Source organism: Cynoglossus semilaevis, chromosome 2, assembly GCF_000523025.1.
Source record: "Cynoglossus semilaevis isolate Cse_v1.0 chromosome 2, Cse_v1.0, whole genome shotgun sequence".
Classification (NCBI taxonomy): Eukaryota; Metazoa; Chordata; class Actinopteri; order Pleuronectiformes; family Cynoglossidae; genus Cynoglossus; species Cynoglossus semilaevis.
The window spans coordinates 14438842-14448668 of NC_024308.1; the positions used below are offsets into that span (position 1 = coordinate 14438842).

Genomic DNA, 9827 nt, shown 5'->3' on the forward strand with positions numbered 1-9827 from the left:
TTTTTTTCCCTCCATCCCCCTAACCGGCACACCTGCTCAGGGACCCAGCCCTGTGCCTCGGAGCCTGGGCAGGGTAGGGAACAGACGGCTCCTGTATTTTCTGATAATCATCACATAGCTCACATGCCTGTTCCTAACCCTTATGTTTTCCTCTGTGTGTCCAGACTACCATCTTACCTCCCCCCACCTCCCCCCTTGCTGCATCTGCCCTGCCGTACATCAACCCTCTGACGTAGTCTCACTCAGCACCCACGATGTTTCGTTCTCCTTTTTTTCCACCTTTCGTCATCAATTTCATCAGTTGCAGCTGTCAACTGCCACTCCTCCGGTGTTGTTTCCAGGAGGTGAGAACAAGTGAACAGTATGTATTTAAAGGAACAGTGAATGTCTATCCCAGCTGAAGAATGACTGCGAGAGAAGAGAGCAAGGTATTTTTTTTGTCTGTGTTCCAGTCCTTTGGAGTGACTGGAATGTTCACCTCCTGGTCCGGTCAAAGAGACTTTTGTTCAGCTATATTGTAGGAGCATTCAATTCAAATCAAAGAAGCAGAACGTGACTCACTTCTAACCCAAACGCCAATAAACTAGAAATTTAACCAAGATCAACATAGAAAGCCCACCACTATAAATGCGAACAACTGGGGTACGTACTGGCACTGGTCCCCGGACTAGGTGTTGAGAACCCCTGTTATATAAGAATACAGGCTCTAGGAAGGTGCTGAGTACATTTTGTTACAGCCCGTGTTGCATGAAAAAAGGCCAGATAAAAGTTATTCTTTCAGTGTTTGTGTATTCACACACATGCTTAGAGCTGAATGGATCTCAACAGACACATAATCCCAAAACTAAACAGGACATTAATGAGGCCTTTACTACCGCAACGGGTATTAAACCTACACAAAGCGTGTGTTTGAAAAATGGTTTCACAGCGGATTAGAAGTAAAACCCAAACACTGAGTGGAAGAATCAAAATTACCCTCTGATTACTCCTGGCTTCCTTCTTTCCTGCCACCTCACCGATAATGTTTTCGAAACTTTCGTTTGTCTCTTTTTTTTCTTCATTAACCCGCCCACCCTGCTGGTCAGTCGGTGCAGGTGTTTCTTGTTCACCACCCACGCCGCTCATTATGCCTACATCTAAATACCTGAGGAGAGAAACTGAAACAGAGAAGTCATTTCTGTCCCAGATGTTCTCCACAGCTGACTCTGACTCCCATGCTGTATGAGTAAAGACATCAGCTCCCGGTGTCGTCGTTTGATCGACTACTTCTCAGTCAGTCCGTGCTCTGTGAAGTTATCACTTGAGGGAACAAACACGGCTGTGATCCTCTCTGAGTGTGTGCTGTGTCAGTCTGAAAACCAGGGAACAGCGGGCCCCCAGAGGCCCCCGTCGTGGAAGAAATTGTTCATTTATTAATTCATGCTATCGAGTTGCTGGGTTTCATGTTCTACAGAATGCTCCGACAATGAGCAGATTACTTATCAACACCAGCTGTCCAGACTAGACTTACTAGAAAAGCCCCCTTCCCCCAACTCCCAGTCGGCCTCTGCTGTTCCCAGCGTACACTCGTATCTACGCTCTTATCCGTTTCATCTTTTTTTTTTTTTTGCTTTGCCTCCGTACTCTCTCCAGCGCTTCTTCGTCCGTACGTTGTGACATTACGGCCTGGATCAGACAGATGGACAAAGCTGCGGATCAATCGGAAAGATCAATAATTCCCAGACTGCCTGAGACAATTTGTGTCGAGCGACAGACATCAGAAGGCTGATCTCATCCAGCCGAGCACAGAGCTGATTGTCCTGCAATGTTTTTTTCCCATCAACCCTTTCTTCAATATTCTATTTAGCCAAAAATTAATTACGCAGACACTACAACACACACCGCAACACTCCTTATCTCCCGTGTCCTTTAAATCAGTGGTCATTAAATCATCAAATTGTCAAGTCTGCAGGGGCGAAAAAACTGTATGAACCTGGTTTTGTTAATTATTTAAATGTAACTCATCTTTATATTATGTTTTGGTGAAAGAAGAAGGACTTCCAGATAAACGACGATTCTGTTAACCCTCAACGTAAACGCCACTATCTCTATTCTCTCAATCCTTGAACTATCGGTTCAGAATAGAACATGCTGACAAAAAGCAGACGGAGCGTTGTTTTTCATCACTTCCCACCTGCCTGACATCCCCACTGCCGATGTATGCAGCTCGTCTTCGCCTGTCTTCGCGGGACAACTACCTTCTTTCTTTTCTTTCTTTCTTAGGGAACAGACAGTGACAAAGTTGAGCAGAGCTTCACAGTTCCTGTCTGTCTTCCAGCTGGAGTGTCTGGTGTCGTGTTTGATGTAGTCCAGCCTCACAGCCAACCGTGTCTCTGCATGTCGGCCCATGACAACATAGACAATTGAGAAGTGAAGGGAGGAAGAAAGGAAGGAAGTGCACTTGCAAGAGAGTCAGCACTAAGAAAAACAACAGTCACTCATCGTTCGGTCCGTGCTTATACTGTGTGACACGCTAGTTCAAGGATTTTGCTTAGCTGTTTTTTTACTGGATTTCAGGCACAGAGAGCGGAAAAACAGAAATAAACCCTGATGCATCGGCAGTGATCATCAACTGGCAGCCTACTGGCCAAATCCGGCCCAATCCGGCCCAGCGGACCACTTTTAAAACAACTGCATAAAACAACACCTGAAACTAAAACAACTATCAGTGATCTCAACCATTTCTGACCACATTTACATTCCGTTAGACAAAGACAGTATTTCTATGTCATGTTATTTGAGTGGTGTCTGTCCAGTAGTAAATGACCCCTGCTCTAAGATAAAAGTGTTTGTTTTCTCATATCATAATCCACCTTCAGATCCATTGCCCTTTGGCCTTGGCTAGTAGTACAGCGCTGTGAAAGGCAAAGGTGGAAAAATAACAGAGTGAACTGGAATATGGAACATTGTTGCCCAGAGACAAATACTAATGACGTTGGTGACTTAGAGAGGTGTTTGTTTTTTTCACTATTGATAATGTTATTTGCAGTCCACACAGATGTTCCAACTGAATAATCACTTTAGGTTTCTGTTTTGTTTCTGATGGTTGGTACTACTTTAAATTTGACTGGTATTTTTAGCCACATCTAAAGAGATTGAATCCCTCAGGAGAAATGAGACCAAATGTGATTTGGATTATTTTCATACTACTGTTTCATATTGGTGTCTGTGATTTCTTTCAGCCTCTACTTCATACTATATTACATTTTCTGCCTTCCATTGTTTCTGTGGTGTCCTGGTTGTCCTGTTAGGACCCATTTTGTCTTGAACTGTCACTTGATCTAATGTAATAGAAGTCAAAAACGGTAATAACTAACATTGGTGGACTAATTAAAGTGGACTGGTGCTGTAGCTCAGCAGATAGACGAGACCTTCGTCAAACCCCATGGTTCCAGTTTCTGCCTACATGTCAGAGAAAAAGTTCTGCACATACAGGAACAACACAGGAAGCAACAATGCTATGCTCATCAACCGAGAATTATTCTGGCGAGACCTACAAACCTGCTTCTCAAAAAAACAAACAAACAAAAAAAACCTTAAATTTGTTTAATCTAAAAAAAAAAAAGGTGGTGTTTTTCAACCTTGGGGTCTTGGCCTCATGTGGGGTTGCCTGGACTTCAAATGGGGTCATTTGAAATGTCTAGTTATTGTTTAAAAAATAATAAAAATATAACATTAAAAACCGCACACACTCTGTGCTCTTTTCTTGCTACTCTGCATTTGCAACGTGGTATAACAAACATGACCAAAAGCTCATTCTACAGCACTGGTTCTTAACCTTGGTGGAGGTACTGAACCCCACTAGTTTAATATGCGCATTCACCGAACCCTTCGGTGATGGCCAAGAGGGGGCGTGTCATCTCGGATCATATGAGTCGGGTGTGTGTCTTGTCCTCCGCCGAACCCCTGAAGTTCAATCGAACCCCAGGTTAAGAACCACTGTTCTAGAACAAACTAACGTCTCTGTGGTCGCCAGAAATATTTGATGTCAAAATGGGGTCACAAAAAAACAACATAAAGAAGGCTGTGAACCACTGGTGGTAAATGCAGACATATTTATATTTCTTTAAGCATTCAATTCTGTAATTGTCCCTATGGACTTTTCTGAGAGATTCATATGACGAGGGTTTTGGCTGTGGGTCACAATGAGTCACGAAGCAGAGAAGGCTCAAGTTTCCTGCCACAGAAGTTGGAGAGTGTTTCATGCTTCCTTGCTGGGACAGGAAGTGGTGGGGTAAACAGAGGGAATCCCACATGCTGCCGAGGAAACTCCACAGTGCCAGGCCTACATTTAGCCCACAGAGACTGAGGCCGTCTTTGTCTGTAACCGCTCTCTGTTTTTCACTGCGTCCATGGAGGCATCGCTACCAACTGAGGACACATGTGCAATCATGTGGTCCCACGTGTCTTCCATTTCAGACAAAGGATGTCTGTGAATGTCTCCCAGAGATAAGAGTTGGAATTGTATTTCTTCTAATAAGATTTCTGCTTTTCTAATTTTGCCACCTGATTCTAATTCAGTGTAGATTTCTTTTTTTGGTAATTTAGCCATTTGGTTGTTGTAACAGATTATGACGAGACCATTTCGTGGCAGAAAAATACAGATTTTAAAAAAAGGCAAAAAATGTGACTCATGCTTTCAACATGATGACCACGGTGATGCAATTATTTTCAACATGCCCTTTTGAAATTTTCTGGGGAATTAGCCTAGTTTGTAAAATGTCATAGCCATTGCTCACCTTGGCGTTGCGCTTTCTCCCCTGTTAGTGAGTGACCTTATTTTTCTTATCTATAAAAGCTGAGCTCATCCGTTTGTGTCACTCTGGTGCTGTTTCGTCAGACGTTCGATACTGTCTTGGCCCTGGTTTTTCTCTGTTGACCTGTGTTGGATTTTGAAACTCAGCTTGGATTTTTTTTAAAAAACACTGCGAGGAAGTGATTTGTTGTCTTATGAAATTTGGTTTTGTTTTGGATTTTGTACTAAAGTCATACAATTTTTCAGAATTTTTTTTCCAGTGATTTAATCAGCTTGGATTTAACCATTGATTCTTGTTTCTATATAACATCACTAACGTAAAAAGAAAGTTTTTTTTTTTTTTTTTAGGTTTATACTTATATTACGACTTAATGTAATAAACCTGGACTTTTTTCTTGTAAACTTATGACTTTAGTCTCATAAACTTTATTTTCTCCTCATATTACAACTTTATACTCTGACCTCAAGATTTTACTCTTGTAAACATATGACTTTATTTTATGACTACTATTGTCTTGTAGCCTTTATGCCTTTTCTTGTGATTTTATTCATTGTTTTACTCTGACTGTGGCCCTAACACTTCATCATAAGGGACGTGCAACAACTTGTGATTTAAAAACTGCATTTGGACACGTCTGCCTCTTAAAAACAGGCAAATATAATACACAGACAAAGGATGCGGTGAGTCAGGGTGGCATTCTTACCAATAAATCTATTTCTACAAAAATAAATGTGGACATTGCACAGCAGTGTTTTTGGGAGGTGGTACAGGGCAGCTGCTGCTATTGTAATGTCTTTTTAATTTACAAAAGGTTTCAGTCACCAAGCAGACATTAGTGAAATATCACCAGCAGAGACCTGATTGTCTTTCACTAAAATGCATTAAATCAAACCTTTCTTGAGAAAAGCAACTCCTTTGCCACTCAAAGAGAATCTCTTTCAGTCCAACTCTGCCGATAATCAACATTTAGTTTTTCTGAAAATAAATCTACAGCTAGTCCCCCAGCACACATCCAGTTGTATTTTATCACAGTAGTAGTAGTACATGACTTTTTTTACGGTGTCCAAAGTGGACGCACAGTGTGGACCTGGGCTGTAGATTTAATGGAGGGTCACCTTGATGTGCCCAAGGCCACCGACCTTAATCGTACAGCTCAGGCTGCCACACTTGTATAATGATGATGAGCCAAGGAATTGTGCGTTTGGGTCAATGAGCACCTGCTGGGGCTTCACAGAGGGTGTCGGGGGGGGGCAGGACACAGCACACCGATCAATACATAATATCGTACAAATTGAATTCGACCTGGATCGATCCAGGGGGCGTGTGTGACCGGCTGAAGACTGCGGACCACCACACAGTAAATCCCACTGATCACTGTTCAGGGGTGGGGAGAAGAAGGTGGATGAAGGGTGCTGTAGCCAAAAGAAGGTGGCACCCAAGGTGGTGGGTGTGGAGTGTGATGGAGAGGAGTTGGTTCGGAGCAGGAGGGGGGAGACAGGGTGAGGGGAACAGACAGAGGTAGTACGGTTTATCACATTCTGTTAGGGGGTCACTTACTTCTCCTTGTCATTACCTTCAAGAGCCGTTTCTCCAATCTGTCTCTTTAATGGCGGGCTTGTTTGGACACAGTCAATTTTATGGTCTCATCCAGGTTCTTCAGAAGTCCATTTGTGACCCTGGGTCTGTGTCCATCGTCAGGGTCTAAAATAGGGAGAACATTTACATTGTGAAGCAAACCCTTCAGTCAACAAGCTTTTTGGTTTCTAGTTGATCGTTGTTTTCTTTAATGAGAAAGGTGGACTAATGTTAAATATTTAAAACTAACGTAGTAAAACCTGAAGTCCCCAAAATACTAGCATAAAAAGGCTAATTGTTAAGTTGCTGAATGGAGGCGCTCTTGTCTAGATGATGCTCTAGAAATAATCTTTCAAAAACTCAACCCTAAATTGGTTTTGTTGTGGTTTGGCATTTCTATGCTAAATACTATTAGATTTTTGTCTGTTCGCATCATTTAAGTGGGATTTTGTCATTTAAAAAAAATTTAAAAAAGAAAAGAATGAGGTACAAGGGGTTAAATAACATTCACCATCAATGTAATTTGTTGGAATTTCTTTGCAGAAAAAAAAGGCCTCACGCTTCATGTAATACTCTGTTTGTTGTTTCAACAGTCAGTGTTGTCAGAAGGATTAGATCACTGTTAGTCTTTGTGCTGAGCCATACAAACTGACCTGCAGGCCTTGGAGACATATTGATCATTCAGGTGTGATATGACAAACCTTTGCTCTTAATAATCCATTGCCAGGAATGGGAGGATCTGTTTAGCCGCTAAGCTGTTTAGCTTAGCTAACTGAGCTTGAAATTCTAATCTAATAATGTTCCTGTTTTACAGCAAAGCTTTTGCACATTGTGTCCTTCAACAACTCTCCTCATACAACATCATTATACACATTGTTGAAACAGTCTGCAGTTGTTGGAGTTGGTGTTTTTTTTTTTCAGAGAAGATTTAGCTACATGTGTTCAGGGTCAACACGTAAAACAATCTGTGCAGAGGAAAACCTCTGGGTCAATTCTAACCCAGAGAACCTTTCGGTATTGGCTCGGCTCCGATGACACGGGGTCTAATGTGAGGGTGTCATTTACATGGGAGCCTCTGCATACGGGCGACCCGTTGATGTGGAGGGCACATTTATTTGAGTCTGTCTAATTGACATGTTGGGATCGATGGGGGAACAGAAAGCCTCTCTACAGAGTCTGCCAATACAAAGACGGTCCCCGGGGGCCCCACACACACAGGGGCCCACTGCCCTATCAGTCACAACCACAGCATTGAACTAAAAGACTTTGCTCTCCCTTCCACCGCTGCCACACCACTTTAATAGACACATACACACACAACAGGAACGGGAAACAGACACCAGACACACACACACACACACAATAAAACACACTAAATCCCTATTGATCTCCCCTTCCTCCCCTTACCCCCTTCCCCCAGCCTGCCCCTGTTGTACCACAGGCCCCCATACTGTTGCTCAGGGGGAAGTAGGAGGGAGGGCAGCATAGCAGGAGGGTCCTGCATGATCCACTGATCCCACCATGGACAATTGGATCACACTCAGGGGTATCTATTGCGTGGCTGCTGATGTGTCACTCAAGGCAGATACATGACATCATTAATAGAGTAAAGGAAGTGACATGGTGGTATTCTCAAGAGTTATCGTTCAAACTGAGACGAAAATCAGAATGATAAAACTTAAAAAAGGTTTAATTAGTACAAATTATTACTATCATTTTATTATTATCAATAAAAACAATAACAACATTATTACCACTACTACCTCTTCTGCTACCACTAGTACTACTACTACTAAAAAAGTATTACTACTTGTCCTATAACTACTCACTAGAAAAAGGCTATTTTTAAAATAATGCTATTATTATAAAACACTTTACGACAATACAACACTGTAAATCTGTACATATAAAATAATTTCCCCATGGGATTAATAGTTCTATCTATCTATAATTTGTATACATGTATACAAAATATATCTTTGATTGGATATACTGAGAGGACATTTGGGTGTTCAAGGTTTAGTTTGGAATTAGGATTACAATCAAAATCAGATTACAGTTGGATTACCATTAGGCGTATACTGTAATTGTTAGCATAGGGGGCTAAGAGATGCCTTCTGTCCATTCAAAGTGCTCAGTGTGTGTGTGTGTGTGTAGACAGAGGGGTAATGAGTTGAAGCACATTTCTGAGGGGGGTCACTTCACCACCACCTGTCCCTTGCTTTTCAAAGTGCTGTAGGAAAAAGAAGGAGAGTGGGGTCTGAGACCAAATCTGTTCAGACAAGTGTGTATGTTGGCTAAGCAAAATTATGGATAGGAACGTCAACAAACTGAAACCTCCTACAACTGTCCACTATTAGTTTAAACACCAGTGAAATCAATTCTCTTTCATACAGAGATCCAACTATCTTGTCACTAACACATGCATAACAGGCATTGCAGCTAATACAAAATAATGTAAAACGCCAACATAGTGCCAAAGCTTCACATGTGCAGCTAAGGATTAAAGAAAAAAGAGGACAACCTCTGTTTTATTGGCATGAATCTCCTGCAGGGATGTGAAATAAGTTGTTCCTTCCAAACAACAAAAACTTAATTGTTTTCTTGCATTTTATATTAATTTTGCATAAAATTGCTCCAGTTTGTGGATTAAAATGTAATGATAACTTGTATTTATTTTATTGACAATACATTTATCCTATTTAATTGAAAATATTTGATTAAAAAAACGTATTATTATTTTTTGCAGCTCTGTGTTTTTTTGGAAAATGAGGCAATGAAAAATGTTATTTATTTTAAAAACAACAATGTCATGGTCATGCAAATCACAGTTAGTGTTAAAAAAACATAAAGGGCTGCCTCCAAAAACATTTTCATGTTTTCCTAGATCCATGCTAGTTTTTACTGTAAATGTTTGGTGTTGATTTTTAAACATTGTCTTTAATGCTGTTGAAGAAGCAGGGACTTTATCAGACTGACTGATTACTCGTTTAGTTTTTTTTCTCTCTCTGCTGAAATCCCTTTCTTTCTTGTATTTATTTACTTTCCCCTTTGTGGGTAACTTCCTTTCAGTTGTAGCGTACCAGAAATGACGTCAAAACGGTGAGAAAGTCGAGTCTTTCACCCTTGCTGCTTTTGAGTTTCAGTTTGTTACCATGGCAGCAGCTGCCACTTCCTGCCAGAACGGGTCTTCCTGTGTTCATTCAGTTTTGTCTGCACGCTCCACAGGAGTTTCAAAAGTGCTGTGTTTACATAACCATATAAGGGAGTTTGTGAACAACGGGTTCAGGGCTTCCCCCGGAGACAGGAGTACCATTAACAATCTGCACACGCACTAATACAGACACGCACATACAAAGGTCAACAAAACCGTATCTGATTCTTTGCGACCAAACCTAGTGGTGAACTTACGTAGACCATTACTGGGCTGTGGAACGCAGAGATAAGACAAAATAG

General features: G+C 41.4%; 1 long non-coding RNA gene across 1 annotated transcript in view; it reads right to left on the bottom strand.

Moving 5' to 3' along the window:
* Positions 1-8095, bottom strand: part of LOC103399905 (uncharacterized) — a 77197-nt gene extending 69102 nt beyond the window's left edge. Inside the window, exon 1 of the long non-coding RNA XR_003049221.1 lies at positions 6370-8095. This is a non-coding gene — a long non-coding RNA (uncharacterized LOC103399905). The remainder of the gene's footprint in view (positions 1-6369) is intronic.
* Between the last annotated feature and the right edge of the window lie 1732 nt (positions 8096-9827).